This window comes from Equus asinus, chromosome 1 (assembly GCF_041296235.1).
Source record: "Equus asinus isolate D_3611 breed Donkey chromosome 1, EquAss-T2T_v2, whole genome shotgun sequence".
Taxonomy (NCBI): Eukaryota; Metazoa; Chordata; class Mammalia; order Perissodactyla; family Equidae; genus Equus; species Equus asinus.
In genome coordinates, this window is record NC_091790.1 from 186,051,533 (window position 1) to 186,068,005 (window position 16,473).

A 16,473-nucleotide genomic window follows, 5' to 3' on the forward strand; every position below is an offset into this window, starting at 1 on the left:
GCTTGCCATTTCTATTTGTCAAGAGTGTGCACTATCTTACAAAAGAAGTTCATGCACCATCTTCAAACTATACTATGTATGTCCATGGACGGTTGTCCTGGCCTTTACCAAATGACATTACGATGAGAAAAACACAGGTCAATGAATTAAACACTAAGCAGCAGTAGATTCTGTGTGGTCCACTTAGCTCCACCTTGGAGAATGGTCTAGTGAAGAGTCTGTGTGAGGCAACAACAACAACAAAATGGCATGCAGACGTTTGGGTCATGCAGACATATGGGCCAGGTATAAAAATGTTATAAGAATCCACAGAGTCCAGATAGTGTTTTGAGTAATGCTGCCGTCTTTCTTCTGTATTTGGTAGAAGTTATTGTTCTTGACATGGATCAAGTGTATAACCCTACTGTATTTCCACTTGGATGGCAAGCCCAGACACGCAGGAACCCAGGACAAGGAAGAGCCATAAGCTCACTTCCTGGTGCTCTGTTCAGTGTTCAGATGGATCCTAGAGAGCCTGTTGCTCTCTCTGTCCTTATCATTTCCTCAGAGAGTGGAGGCCATCCAGAAGAGTGGAGTAGAAAAGGGTGACAAGAGTATATGGCATTGTTTTAATAATAATAATGTAAGTCTTACCTAATAACTTAACCCAAGATATTTAGGATGCTTTCTCTTTCACATTTATTCCTGTGCTTCTGCTTTCCTTTCTAAGATGGGCACTGAAGAGGGTACAGGAGTGGACAGATGGGGATGGACTTAAGTCACCTCATAGCTTTCATGGGAGGGAGCATTCTTAGCCTTCTCCTGACCTCTGGAGGTGTGCTGAGGACATTTAAAATGTATATAACATTAGATCATAGAATAAACATTAATAAATTGATAAAAGTAGACATCATATAGGCCATATGCTTTTACCACAATGAAATAAGCTCAGAGATCATAACAACCCTTCAAGCACTTGAAAATTTAAAAATACTAAGTAAAAGAGGACATTTTCAGTATTCAAAAACTCAAAAATAAAACTTAAAAATAAGCTCCGATGGCCTAGTGGTTAAGTTTGGTGCTCTCTGCTTTGGCTAACTGGGTTGGTTCCCGGGTATGGACCTACACCATTCACCTGTCAGTTGGCCATGCTGTGGTGGCAGCTCACACAGAAAAAGAAGAAGAGTGGCAGCAGATGTTAGCTTAGGGTGACTCTTCCTCAGCAAAAACACCTACCAAAGATGAAAAAAACCCTCAAAAATAAAAACACTGTCTTAATTTGTGGGATGTAGCCAAAGCTGTTAATTGAGGGCAAATAGCTTTAAAATGCTTTTTTTAATTAAACAAGAAAAAGTAAAATAAATGAATTAAGTAATAATTTCAAGAGGCTAGAAAAATAATAGTAAATCAAAAATAATGAAACTAGTATTTAGGAAATTATTTAAAAGCTAGTTCACTTTTAAACAAAAATAGTAGCATAGACAAATAAATCTAAGAATGGGTTTTTATAAATAAGCCATAAAATGACAATTTATGGCTAATATTATCATGGCAGGAGAAAAAGCAGAGATAAAAATACACATGAGAAAGGAAATGTATTAACAGATAACAATAGTTTCAAATGATAATTAAACAAAAATGACTTTATGCTAATATATTTTAAAAGTTACCTGAAACCAATAAAACCTATTCAAGAAAAGTTAGATAGACGATAGATTAGCTTAACAAGGAAGAAGAAAAAGAATTGACACAAACATGCTTCATATTTAGATGATTTTTCTTTTAATTTTAGAAGCAGCAGATAATTCCTATGCCACATACACTGTTTCAGAGTAGGGAAAATATTAAAACCTTTCCAATTCACTTTATAAAACAAGCATAATCCTGAAACAGACTTTGAGAGAAATGACATAAAATGCAAAATTACAAACCATTCTTACTGCATATATATAGATGCAAAATTTCTAAATAAAGTGCTGAAAAATCAATTTTAGCAGTATATAAGAAAAACAATCTAGGATGATTCTATTGGGCTTTTCTGGGAATATAAGAATTATTTAATGCTATGAAATATAATATTGTATCAGTAAGTCTAAAGAGAAAATCCGCATGGTCTCAGTAGATGTCTAGAAGGCATTTCAGAGAAGTTCTGTACCAATTCTGAATAAACAAAATTCATTAAATTAGAGACAGAGAATTTTTAAATGATAAGAGATATTTATATTAAATTATATCATTTATCATATTTAAAGGGAAAACACCAGATATATTTTAGTTAAAATCAGGAAGAAGATAAAAATGCCTGGTCTCACTATATTAATTAATACTGTCCTGGATATCCTAGCTGATTCAAAAAGACAGGAAACAGAAATATGACAGGCTACTGGAAATGAAAATCAAAAGTACCACTGCTTGCAGTTAATATGATTGTCTACCCAGAAAACCTAAGAGCATCAATTGACAAACTATAAGAACTAATAAAAAATTAGAAAAATGGTGGAATATGAATAAATATAGAAGATAAGCACTTTCCCAGTTTAACGTCAAGAATCAGTTTAAATATATAATGGGGAAAACAATCCTAATTAAAACAATTACAAAGGGTAATGTGCTAGGAATCATTCAATAAGGAACGGTATAAATGTCTCTTGATGAGACATAAAGGAAGACCAGAGTGGAAGACTTTCAGACCAGAAGACTGAATATTGAAGAGAGGCTAGTTCATCCCAGCTTCATTTAGGGTTTCATTAAGCTCCAATAAAAATTTCAGTGGGAATTACTTTCACATCTGAAAAAAAACCTGGAAAAATAACAGATGAAAAGGGTCAATTGTATTTTTAAAGAAGTGTATTGATGGGAATATTTTTCTTTCAAGGTAAAATATTTTAAAGTGAAGTGGATCTTAATTAGGGTTTTTCTGGAAATGAATTTGGCCATTTATATCAAGCAGCCTTAATTCTATCACCCAGTAATTTCGCCTCTAATAGCTTATCCTAAGAAAAATTATCAGAGATGCAGATAAAGTGTTATGTACAGGATTGTTCATCATGGAGGTGTTTATAATACTGATTCTAAAATTTGCAAAAATCGAAGTTCATTAAATCAACGATGACACATTTTTAAATAGATACTATCAACCATTACAGTCATGAAGAAGAATCTTTACTATCATATGTAACATATTGTATCTTCCAAAGATGGCTATAAAAATGCCTTCCATCCTACGTGTTCTTCTGCAGTGTGACGTTGCAGCTTCCCTTGGAGATTAGAGACTGTTTCTCCATCTCCTGGAATGTGATTGGGCCCTGATCCACAAAATCATGAGCAAAATAAAATTATCATTTTAAATCACTGTTTTGATGTAGTTTGCTACACATCAACTAAGAGGGAAAATGTATGAAGATGTTTTAGATACGTTAAATGAAAAACGTGTTACAAAACAATATATACTGTGTAATTCACTTTAAAAAATAATCTATACATATGCGTAGAACAAAGATTAGAAGGGTTTCTGCCAAAATGCTAGCAGTGGTTGTTTTGGAGGACTACCGTGCTTCTCATTTTCTTTTTGTAGCTTGCTTTATTTCTCAGATTTCTATAATGACTCTGTATTGTTATATACATAGAAAAAACTAAAAAATAGAAAATCATGTTTTTGATGACAGATAGATGCTCACAGTACAGCATTATCTGAAAAAAAGGCAAGATTCAGTGCGTGAGGGTTTCCCTGTTCCTTGGACGTGATGTTTCCAAGAAAGAATTTTAGCAAGAAAACACATTCAACTTTTCTTTCCATTTTTTCTCACTTGCTTCTCTGCAAAAGAGAAGGAATGATTTTCTTAGCTGGTGAGATAATGAGCTTGGATTCCCACTGCTCCTCATGCCTCCTCTTGGGGGAATTTAAGTGCACAGTGGCTGCTCCCCAGTGGACAGACCTGTAAGCTGGGGAGAGGTCGGCCCCGCAGGCGGGAAGTGCTCTGCTGTGTGCACAGAAGACAGTGCCAGGCCAGCCTCCTGAGGTCTGCTCTGGCCCTGCTCCGGGGGTGGGAGAGTGCAGCAGCAAACCCTCCCACTTGCTGCTGACTGGGGAAGTGTCTGCCTTGAGAACCCCATTCTGAAGAGTGCGGTGGGAAAGGGAAGAGAATTAGAAAGTCTGCTTGGCAACAAGCCCCAGCCGTGTTCTCCGAGCTTCCTCTGCCAGAATCCTTTTCTAAAGCCTATGTTTATTCATCAAAGGAAAGAAGAGTGATTGATAATTATCTTCAAAAATGTAGCAGTATCTATAAATGAACCCAGTTTAACTATACATATTTAAAAGCATACATATATAGACACATACGAATTGTTTATGTTCCATAGCACAAGAATTACGGGAGAAAATACATCAAAATATTAAGAGATGTCTCTCCGGATGTTGGGATTATGTGTCTACTTGTTTAAACTCTTTGTAATGTACTATGCAAGCATGGATTACCTTTGTAATCGGAAAAGAAATCATTACTCATATTTTCAAACAAAGCACTATTCTCCGAGATTGTTGTGTCGTCGCATATCTAGGCTCCTTAGTCAGCTCTCTGCGCTGCTTTCCGGGCCAGTGCGAGCTCCGCTTCCCAGCACCCTTTGGGAATGCCAATTTTCCAAAATAAAATCCTGGGACATTCAGAAGAGCTGGGTAGCTCTGGGCCTTTTGTAGTTTTGGGAAATGAAAATGCTTTCTCTTCTGCCACCATGTGAGCCATTTGTATCCTTTGAAGAACACTTGCGTTGACTGGTTCTATTAGTCAGGAAAACAGAGACAAAATTAGGAGAGAGAATTTCGTACAAGGTGTTAGAGAACCGCAAAAGCAAAAAGGGAACATTGAGGCAGCACAGAGAGAATAACTGCAGGGGACATCTGCCATCTCTAGGGCTGGGGGAGCAACGGAAGAAGTTGGAAGCTTGGAAGAAGGGACCTGCAGAGCTGGGACCTCAGGAGCATAGATGAGAGTAAAATGCAAATAATTAGGAAGTAATGAGTTTGGGGTATTAATTACCTTTGTGGGGTTTTTTTAAAATACTTTTTTATTTTGAAATAATTATAGACTTACGAGGAGTTGCAAAAACAGTACCCCTGTACCCATCACGCAGGTTCCTCCAATAGAGACATCTGTACATCATCAAAACCAGGAAATAGATGGGCACAATACAATCAACTTGATTACAGACCCGGATCTTACCAGTTTTAGTGTTTACTCACTTTTTGTGTCTTTGTGTATAATTCTGTGACATTTTATCACATATAGATCTGAATAACCATCACCACCACTATCTAGAACCAAAACTGTCCCACCACCACAAAGGACCCTCCTGCTGGCCTTTACAGTCAGGCCTGCCTTCCCCTTTTGAAATCCTTCACAACCATTGTCTGTTCTCCCTGTCTATAATTTTTAAATATAATTTGTTTAATTGTAAGTGCTATGGATTAAAGTGTTCCCCCCGAAAAGAGATGCTGGAGTCCTTACCACCAGTATCTTGGAATGCGACCTTATTTGGAGATAGGGTCTCTACAGAGATAATCAAGTTAAAATGAGGTCATTAGGGTGGGGGCCCTAGTCCAGTATGGCTGGTGTCCTTATAAAAGCAGAGATTTGGAGATAGACATGACCACAGGGAGGACAGCATGTGAACATGAAGGCAGAGATTGGGGTGATGTGTCACAAGCCAAGGAACACCAGATTGTCAGCAGCCACCAGAGCTAGGCGAGGACAACCCTCCTTGGACAGATGCTCTCTCACTGCCCTCAGAAGGAACCAGCTCTGCACCTTGATCTGGGACTGCTAGCCTCTAGAACTGGGAGACAATATACTTCTGTTGCCTAAGCCACTCAGTTTGGGGTGCTTTGTTACTGCAGCCTTAGCAAACTAATACGGTAATTTATATAATATAATTTGTAATGGTAACTGCACTTAAAATTAGCTCACAAAATTCCTGAAATTCTCTTGAGCAGGTTTGCTCCAACACACCATCGCAAGTGAGGGGGCACAATGAAGCTAGTCCTGGGAGCATGGAAAAAATGGAGATCGGAATGAGCTGCCACTTCCAGAATGGAAAAGCATTGCTGGGGTGACCATGACAGGAACAAGAAGCAAACGGGGAGGATCAAGTCCCTACTTGCTCCTCCAGCCACCTTGTCTCCCTCTAGCGCCCCCTACCATCTAGCCCAGTGGAGGTCTAGCTGGCAAAGCCAAGAGGTGGTTTCCCCAGCCCCAGCCCTCCTGTGACAAAAAGTAGAGTAGAAGGGCAAGTTTGCAGCTGAGAGACAATAGCTTCATATCCAAACACGCTGGATTGTTTTAGAAGACTATTCTAGAGAGCTTTCCATCTCTTTTGTTCAACCCAGCTATCATTATGAGGTTTCCTCTGGATCATGAAGCTGCTAGTCAAGGAGACAGATATTTCTGTCTGCTTACATTCACATTTTGTAAATTATTTTGAGAGACTTGCCACTTGTACCTTATTTTGTGAGTCTTACCAGTTTTTGTAAAAAAAATGCATGGTAAAGAAAGTGCACTGGGGCCGGCCCCGTGGTGTAGTGGTTAAGCTCGGTGTGCCCTGCTTCAGTGGCCCGGGTTCACAGGTTCAGATCCTGGGCGCAGACCTACACCACTCATCAGCCATGCTGTGGCAGCATCCCACATACAGAATAGAGGAAGACTGGCACAGATGTTAGCTCAAGGGTGAAGCTTCCTCAAGCAAAAAAAAAAATAGAGGGGGATTGGCAACAGATATTAGCTCAGGGCTAATCTTCCTCAACAAAAACAAAACAAAACAATTAAAAGTGCACTGACTTTTGCTTATGTCATATTCCCAAGAGTGAATGGACTGTATTCTCTCAAGAAAGTTCCTTAATTTGATAATTAAAATAGTATGGGAAAGTAAGATTTGTTATATGAAAATTTAATTTACAAAAAACAACTTCTTGGGAACATATATGTTCTTTAAATACAGTAAAATTCTCTTGTGATGCTTGGAGCTTTCCCTTGAAAGCTCCCGTTGAAAGGAAAAGCTAATTCTCAGAGAGCCTTGAGAGCCAGAAAAGGACTAACTCATTCGTGTGCTGGCTCCCTGTGTGGGTTAATTCTTTCCTGGCTAAGTGTTCTGAGATGAGTGGAATTGCTCTTCCCGGCAGCCCAGGACCAGCCCAATATATCTCCTGCAAGCTCTGAGCATAGTGCAGTCCGCCGGCACATTCGACTAATGATCTAAACGGCTACCGCAGCATCTACTCTTACAACTTTCAGACTCACTGGCTAGAGGGACTCCAACCTCGGAGAGGCATTTCTGCCAGAGCTGACGTCTTTCTTACTGCACACCAACCATTTCATTACCTTCTCAGGCATCTTATTTCCAGCTTGTCCCTTAAAAACAAATGAAGGTTTAATTCCCCCCAACCCATTATAAAGGTCATACATGCTTATTGCAGAAATTTCCAGAAATATAGAAAATTGTGGAAAATAAAATACAATTTGAGGTCCTGTGGCTTAAGTTTAATAGGAAAAGGAAGCAAAAGTTTGTGTTTACTTAAAAGATGGTGTGATCTCTTTTTTTTATGGAAATGTATATTGAGAGAAAGTAAGAAAATCTGATTTCAATATTCCTTGTCCTCCCTGCCTTGGTTCCTGGGACAGCCTGGAACTGCCTTCGTGGCATCCCACAGGGATTGTCCACAGTCCTGCCAATGAAGCTTTCCCCTCCTCTGTCCTGGTACACCAGGGTCCTGCTCACTCAGGGTTCAATTTTAATTGTGGCTATTCTGAGAAGAATGATCTGGGCGGCTGTCATGCCATGACAGGACCAGCTGGAAGAAGTGGAATGGTTTGTCAGAATGGTAATGACCATGATCTTAGCTGGCATTGCAAACAGTAGATAAATTACTACCATAGGTAGCAAACATCAGACATTTGGGGAAACACATAAAGTCATGGGAACTCATTGGAGGAAGAGATGATGGGAGTGGCCCTTTCCTCTCAGAGATTCTGGTTCCTGTTTTCCACCACCCTCACCGTGGTCCTGGACAAAGCACCTGGATGGCAGCGATGGTCCCTAACCTCTCTTCTGCCTCACCTCTCTTCCCACTTCCCCTTCAGCTGCAGGCATTGGCGCTTAACTGGTTATCTCCATCCTGGACCTGCTATTCATATGCAAGTCTTTCTCCTGTCAAGGCTGGATTGAGATGTCACCTTAGAGAAAACTGGCTCTGAGTTACTTCAGTGAGGGGAGATGATAATTAATATGAGGCTTGTTTTTGTAACTGAAGTTGCTCCAGTTCTGCTCTTCAGCAAGAAATTGAGAGATGGTATAAGAGCAGTTGAAACAAGGAATTTGGGTTCCAGTCTCAGCCCTGCCAGTTACTGGCTGTGTGACCTTGGGCAAGTTATAGGCTCCTCATGTACTAGTTTCTTCATGTGTAAGATTGAGGTAGAAAGTTTTGCAGCGTTTTCACTTGTACAAGAATGGAAGTTGTAATACATGTGGTGCCTAACACAATGTCCCACACATGACCACACAATAAATGGTCGGAAATATTGAGAATGTGATTCCAGGAAAGGAACGGATGTTGGTGACCACCCACACCAGTGGAGGGGAGGGGCGTTGGGGCAGGCGACCCAGGGTGCAATCTTGGAAGCTTGGCTTCTCATAAAGAACCTTGAAGTGTGATTGGCTGGGTTTGGACCATGTTGTCACATGGTGACATGTCAGCCAATTTGTCTTCAACCCTGTTCCTGAGATATGGAGTGAGAAATGGACATTTTCCAACCCCCACTCCCAAGCCTGAGACATATCGTTCATTGAGGGGGAGGCTGGAAAGAGGAGAAAAAGAGACTGTGCGGGCAGGTACTAGAGGGAGGTCAGAAATTTAAGGGCAATGGGGTCATACGAAGGAGCAAAATCTCATGAGCTCCCCAGGTGGACAGCTTGTGCAGCCGGGGTGGGAGCCGGACAAGGCCAAGTTGATCCCTGCTCTGCCTCTAACCCACCGTGTGACCAGGAAAATCACTGCCTCCATACCCTCGCCAGTGACTGAGGCTGGTGGTGCCATTGTACTGCCTCTCAGGATTATTCTGAAGGTGAGAGGAGGTGATAGTTGTAAACACACTTGAATCAATAAAGGCACTGTAAGAAAAGGTCTGTGCTATCATAAAAGAAGTGACCAGGATGAATAAACAGCCTCTTTCCTAACTTTACACATAATGTAGGTCTTTGGGCTTCTTCTCTGAGAAACTTCCGTTATTAGCCATAAATGCAGCTGTATTTTAAGAGATGTTGAAATTGTGAGTAACTCTGAAGAGTCAATGGAGAAGGTTAAGAACAGAGAGATATGGGGAGGAGGAGAGGGCAGAAAATAATAAATATTTTGCAATTTATAATACGTTTGCATTTTATTAAACATTTATTTCTTGAACACCTACTTTGGGACAGGTACTCCCTGCAGGCACTGTACCCAGTGGTAAATAAGGGACGCACTCTCTGCCCTGGAGACTAAGCAGTAAGCAAAGCCATAATATGGAATGACCTCCTCCATTCCATCTCAACCACCCCCTCCTACAAGTACAGTCTGGACACTGGCATCATCTGAACCTGCTCCACCTTCAAGATCGCTAATTTTAAACTCCTAGTCTTCAAAGTCACTTTAAATATTTGATCACTAGGCTTATGTGGAGCGATAATACTGCCCGGCAACTATCCTATACTTGCCTGGTCTACTTGCTCTCTCCTCTCCGGATAACCATTTTGTGTTTCCTCTTCTCTTCTCAACCCTCCAACTCCCCATCCCTCTCTTCACTTTCCACCGAAGATATTTCTTCCTATTTTACTGTGAAAATTAACACCATCAGCAGAGAACTTCAAAAGCTCCCACCAGCATATGGATCCACCTACCCACATGGCTGTCTTCTTTCCTGCCACCGCAGACGTGCGGTCCCTGCTTCAGTCTTAGACCAACCCTTCCGTGGAGGATTTGCTCCCATCCCCTCTTTCCTACTCCCGGGCATTGCTACAGCAATTGTCACTGTTCTCTTCTGAATTATTCATTTTTATTTGTTCTATTTATTTTATTCCTGTATTATGCTGACCATTCCCTTCAGCATTCAAATATGTTGCTATTTCTTCCATTTTAAAAAACTCAAATCCATTTTTGGCCTCACTCTCCCTTCCAGCTGCCATCCTATTTCTCTCTTCGCTTTACAGTAAAACTCCTAGTAAAGTTGTTTATCCTCACTGGTGCCAATATTTCTCCTCCCATTCTCTCCTGAGCTCTCTCCTGAGCCTTTTCCAGACTGTGGAAACAAATCTTTTCAAGGTCATCAATGATGTCCACCCTGCCATTCCTGTGGTTGTTCCCTAGCTCTCATCTGACTGGACCCACTGGCTGTATTTAACTCAGTGGGTCACTCTTTCTTCCTTGAAGTGGTTTCTTCTCCCGTCCTCTAGAACAGCCCTTTCTTCTGGCTCTCCTTCTTCCTCACTGGTCTCTCCTTCCCAATGTCCTGTGTTGGCTTCTCCCATCTTCCTGCTAAAGCTTGGGGTGCGTGCAGGCCTAGGGCTGAGACCGCTTCTCTTTTTAACACTTCTCATTCTCATGGTGATCTCATCCCATCCCACTGGCTCTCAATACTGTCTGCGACTCAACATTTTCTATCTCCAGCCCTGACTCCTCAGAGCTCCTCACTCCAACAGCCTCTTTTTTATTTTTTTTAAAGAGTGGCGCCTGAGCTAACAACTATTGCCAATCTTCTTTTGTTTAATTCTTCTTCTTCTCCCCAAAGCACTCCCAGTTCATAGTTGTGTATTTTTGTTGTGAGTGCCTCTAGTTGTGCTGTGTGGGACACCGCCTCAGCGTGGCCTGATAAGCAGTGCCATGTCGGCGCCCAGGATCCAAACCGTCGAAACCCTGGGCCAGCAAAGCGGAGTGTGCGAGCTTGACCACTCGGCCACAGGCTGGCCCCGCCAATAGCTTCTTAATGGCTCTTACAGCCACCTCCAACTTAACTGGCTAGAACTGAGCTAGTGATCTTCACCCAAAAACTTAGCATTCCCACAGACTCTCCCATCTCAGCTAAAGATACGTCCTATCCTTTCTGTTCCTCAGACTCAAAACCATGGATTTAACCTTGATTATAAGGGCATTAATCCCATTCATGGGATTAACTCACCCTATGAACTAATTACCTCCTAAAGGCCTCAACTCCTAATACCATCACAGGGGAGTTAGGATTGCAACATATGAGTTTGGGGGGTGCAAACATCCAGTCTTCTGCATATATATCAACGAACCCCTAAGCTAGGTCTTCAGCTCATACCTCTCTACCAAGTTCTTGACCCACCTGCGCTATACCACTGCTTCTCTGAATCCTACTATATCTCCACTTGCATTCTCAAAGGCCCCTCAGACTCAATAAGTCTAAGGCCAGACTCATGAGCCTTCTTCCTCTGGAAGACTTTGCCTGGTTCACATCTAATTACCTGTTTTTCTTTTTTAGTTTTCCCAGTTCCAGTGAGTGGCACCACAATCCATTCAGTTTCTTACGTCAGAAATCTAGGAGTTTTCCCTGAAACGTCCTTCTCCTTCAGTATCTGTATCTAATCCATTGCAAACTCCTATTGACTTGATTTCTAAATACCTTCCCAACCTGCCTGCTTCTCCCTGTCACTACTGCCACCTCCCCAATCCACTGCATCATTTCTCCTGAGGCCACCATGAAGCCGACCTGCTGGTATCAGCGCTTCTACAGCCTCCCCCAACTGTTTTCCACACCGTAGTTAGGGTGATCTCCTACAAAAGCAGACATGATGACGTGACTCCCAACCTCTAACCCACCTCTTACTTACAACTCTTGGACAGCTTCCTTCTCCTCCCGGGATCAACCCAAGTTCTTCAACATGGTCTCCAAGGCCTTGCAAGGCATTCCTTGACTAGCTCCCACTCACCTCATGCACCACTCTCCATTTCATTCTCTGCACAGCTGCCACCCTGACCTTGCCAGCACTTTGCTCCATGTTGCTCAAACGTCTTTGCATATGTTCTTCCTTCTGCTGGAAAGCTGCTTTCCTCGCTTTGGCTGATTAAAAACCCTACTAATCCTCAGACACAGGCTGAAGCATCCCTTCTCTGGGAAGCCTCACCCAGGGCTCACTTCCTAGCTATATTTTGAAATAGAAATGTCCTCATAGTACTTGTGTCACTTAGTATTCATGCCACATAGTATTCGTGTCACGTTACACATACTCTCATGGTTGTAATTTTTAAAGAAATTAGTATATATTTTCTCCATTCTAGCAAAAGCTCTGTGAGAGTATGGGCTCTATCAGATTTTGTTCACAATTGTATCCCCTAGGGCCAGCATAATGTCTGACACTAAGAAGGTGTAAAAAATATTTTTAAATGATCAACTGAGCACAAACTGTAGTACATGCTATGAAAGAAACGACTGGAGTGCACAGATAGAAAATATAGCTAATTAGTGTGGTCAAGACAGCCTCTCTAAAGAAGTAACATTTAACTGAGTTCTGAAGGATGAAAATGAGGCAGCCATGGGAAAGGTGAGTGAATGTGTCTTAGGCTAAGGGATGAGTACGAGCAAAGACTGTGAAGTGGGAAAGAGTTCTGGAAGGTCAAGGAAAAAGGAGGCCGTGGCTGGAGGATAGAGAGGAGGAGACAGCCACAAGATGAGTTTGGAGCAACAGACAAGGCTCAGAGCATTGAGGATTCATTGACCGTGGTAAGATACTTGTGTTTTATCTGAGGGATAATGAGAAGCCATCATAGGGTTTAAGAGAGGGGTGTCTCATTATCTGATTTCTGCAGAGATAATAGACCGGACTTGTGCTAGACCGGAAGCAAGGACATCCAGTGAGGAGGCCATTGTAGCCATCCAGGTGAAAGATGGTGACAGTGTGGATCAAAATATTTGAAGGGAATAGAAGAGAAGTGGATGGAATCGAGAAATATTTTGGAGATAGAGACAATAGCACTTAATAATGGATTGAATTGGAGGCAGAGGCAGAGATTGGAATTAAGAAGGTGGCCTAGTTTTCTTATTTAAGCAATTGTGTGGATGGTACCATTTGTAGAGGTGAAGAAAACTGAGGACTTGAGGGGGGAAAAATCAAGGATTTAGTATTGGCTTTATTAACTATGAGATATCTATGCGATACTCAAGTGGGCATTTCAAGGAGACGGTTGTATATGTGAGTCTGGAACTCAGAGGAATGATGGCGATTGCAGATCTAACTCTGGGGGTCATAAAGTTATAGATGGTACTTAAAGCAGTGGGGCTGTACAGAACCACCCAAGGAGAGTGTGAGAAGAGGGATGGGCTAAGCCCTGTGGAATGCGAACATTGGACACCAGGCGAAGAAGAGATACTTGCAAAGATTAAGAAGTGGCCACAGTAGAGGGAGGACGCCTAGGGAAAGGCAGACTTGTGTCAATAAAGAAGACGTTACCTGAGCCAGATGGGGCCGAAGGACCAAGGGAAAAGAGGCAGACATTGGATCTGGACACACAGTCAAAGAAACTGGACAAGAGCAGAGGGACTGGGAAGGGAAGCCAACCAGATTGATCTGGTTTGAAGAGAGGAAATGGGAAGCAAGGAAGTGGACACTGCGATAAAGGCATTGATGAAAGAGGTGAATGGCCATAGCAGCTGAAGATAATGAGGAGGAAGCAAGTGGATCTAGAAGAGAGAGGCAGGTTGGACGGACTTTCCCTTTTTTTTGTTTCTAGGAGTTCAGCTTTTATTGAACGTGTTACAAAGAGGTCTCGTCAAAAAGACTAAAAGCCCATGTCATCATCGGACCCCTCAGATTCTTCTTTCTTTGCCTCCACTTTCTTCTCCGGGGCAGCAGTGCTGGAGGAGGCAGGACTCCCATTCCACACCCCCACTGGGGCAGGGCCACAGCTCCGACTGCAGTGAGGCTCCCATTGTGGACCTTGGCCAGGGCCTTTGCAAACAAGCCAGGCTAGAAAGGTTGCACGTCTATACCAGCTACTTTGACAAGGGCATTGATCTTATCCTCTGTCAGTGTCAGCTCATCACCCTGCAGGCTGAGAGCCAAGTAGATTCAGCGAAGCTCAGAGACTGATGGTGTGGGCGAGCGCTGGGCAAGCAGCTGCTGGAAGCGAGGCCTCACCCCGATGGGGCCTTAGCTTTGTCAGAAGGTCTGAGCAGCTCAGCAGAAGCTGAGGGAAGAACGTGAATCTGTTGATCTTGACAAGATGCCTAGAGGAAGACATTTGAAGAGATCTGGGGCTATGTTACAGGAACCAAGAAGGAAGTGAAAACCAAGCCAGGTGCTGGGAGGCTGCCTATGGCATGAGGAAACAAGGTTTCCTGGATTACCGATTATAAAAACCCTTTTAGGTTAAAAAAGAGTGAAATTTGTGAAGTTGGGAGAACAAAATCAATTCAGATGTCTGAAATGGGGCTAAGTTAGACTGTTAAGTCTTTGATATTTCTGTAATTTTTTAGATTGTGAGCAGTTTTGTTATACACCATTTTTATTTTATTTTTTTGTTTGTTTTATTTGTTATACACAATTATAAAAGTGAAGTAACAATTCGTATAGCCAATAAACACACGAGAAGATGTTCACCACCACTAATCATTAGGGAATGTAAGTCAAACCACAATGAGATGCCACCTCACATCCATTAGGATGGCTACTATCCAAAAATAGAATATAGTAAGTGTTGGTGAGGATGTGGAGAAATTGGAACAATGTGCATTGCTGGTGGGGACGTAAAATGGTGCAGCCACTAAGGAAAACAGTGTGTCGGTTCCTCAAAAAATTAAATACAGCATCACAGAATGTGATCCAGCAATTCCACTTCTGAGTGTATACCCCGAAGAATTGGACGCAGGGACTTGAACAGATATCTGTACACCAATGTTTATAGTAGCATCATTCACAATAGCCAAAAGGTGGAAACAACCCAAATATCCATCGATGGATGAATAGATAAAGAAAGTGTGGCATATACATACAATGAAGTATTATTTACCCTTAAAAGTAAGTATTATTTACCCTTAAAAGTAAGAAATTCTGATACATGTTACAACATAGGTGAACCTTGAAAACATTATGCTAAGTGACATAGGCCAGACACAAAAGGACAACTATTCTATGATTCCACTAATATGAAGTACCTACAGTAGTCTAACTCACAGGGACGGAAAGCAGAATGGAGGCTGCCAGGAGCTGGGGGCAGTTCTTATTGAATGGGCACAGAGTCTTAGTTGGGAAAGATGAAAAAGTCTTGAGATGGGTAGTGACGATGGTTGTACAACAATGTGAATGCACTTAATGCCACTGACCTGCACACTCAAAATGGTTAAACTGGTACATTTTATGATATATATTTTAACACACACACACACACACACACACACACGTACCAATCTGCATGACTTAGGCTAGATGACAGTGTGTTGTGTTGATAGCTCAAAATGAGGGGCCTGAGTGACCTGAAGTTAAGGCCACTGTCCTGGGGAAACTTGAAGAGGAGAATCTGCAGCCACTTCACGAGAAGCAGCAGGACAGACAGGGACACTGGGCATTTTGGTTTCCAGCCCACGGAGGTAACAGGCCACCTTATCGTGGCTCCTGCCCTTCTCACCACAGTCTGCTGTCCTGATGCCAGGAAAGGACACTGGCCTGGGGCTGCTCTCTCCTCAGAGGCCTCTGGGGGGGGGGACACTGCACGTCCACATGCTGGCCCATGTCTGATGACCATGACTTCACTCTCTGAACTCTGAGCACTGAACAAGCAGTGAATTTCCTCACCAGCTGCCCCGTAGTGGTCTGTGTCTACTTGGAGTAAACCTTCCTTGCTGGTGCCCACAGGTGACAGGGACCTTTCCAACACCGAGGTGGACGTGGGAGAGCCAGGATGTGGGGGACAGGGACGTGGAGAGGCAATTTGTGTTTCAGGAAGAAAACTGTAAATGGGCCAGAACTTATTCGTCGATTCAACAAATGTCTATTGAAGGCCGGCTACGTACCGAGCACTGTTTCAGGCACCAACAAGGTTGCTGCCGTTTGGGGAGCTTGCTTCCTAATGGAGTCAGACAGCCTGCGAGTTAGTAAAAAATTGTAAATGAATAACATGTCAGGTGGTCATAAGTGCTATCCAGACAAATAAAGCACAATAAAGAGATAGGAGCTGTTGGGAGGGTATTATTTTATGCATTAGATTATTAATATTGCATAAAACAAATATTATATTAATGCTGTACAAAATAAATAGTGTGGATTAAATAAATGTATAAGTGGTATAATTTTATATAGTGATAAGTACTTTCTTAGTCTGTTTGGGCTACTGTAACAAAATATCACAGACTGTGTGGCTTATAAACAACAGAAGTTTATTTCTCACGATTCTGGAGGCTGGAAGTTCAAGATCACGGCACCAGCACGGTCGGGGGCTGGTGACGGTTCTTTTCTGAGTTGTAG

The 16,473-nt window shown here is 42.2% G+C and overlaps 1 pseudogene; it reads right to left on the reverse strand.

Annotated features, from left to right (window-relative positions):
- Nucleotides 1–13,792: 13,792 nt before the first annotated feature.
- On the reverse strand, nucleotides 13,793–15,426 carry LOC106830891 (large ribosomal subunit protein P1 pseudogene; annotated as a pseudogene).
- Nucleotides 15,427–16,473: the final 1,047 nt, after the last annotated feature.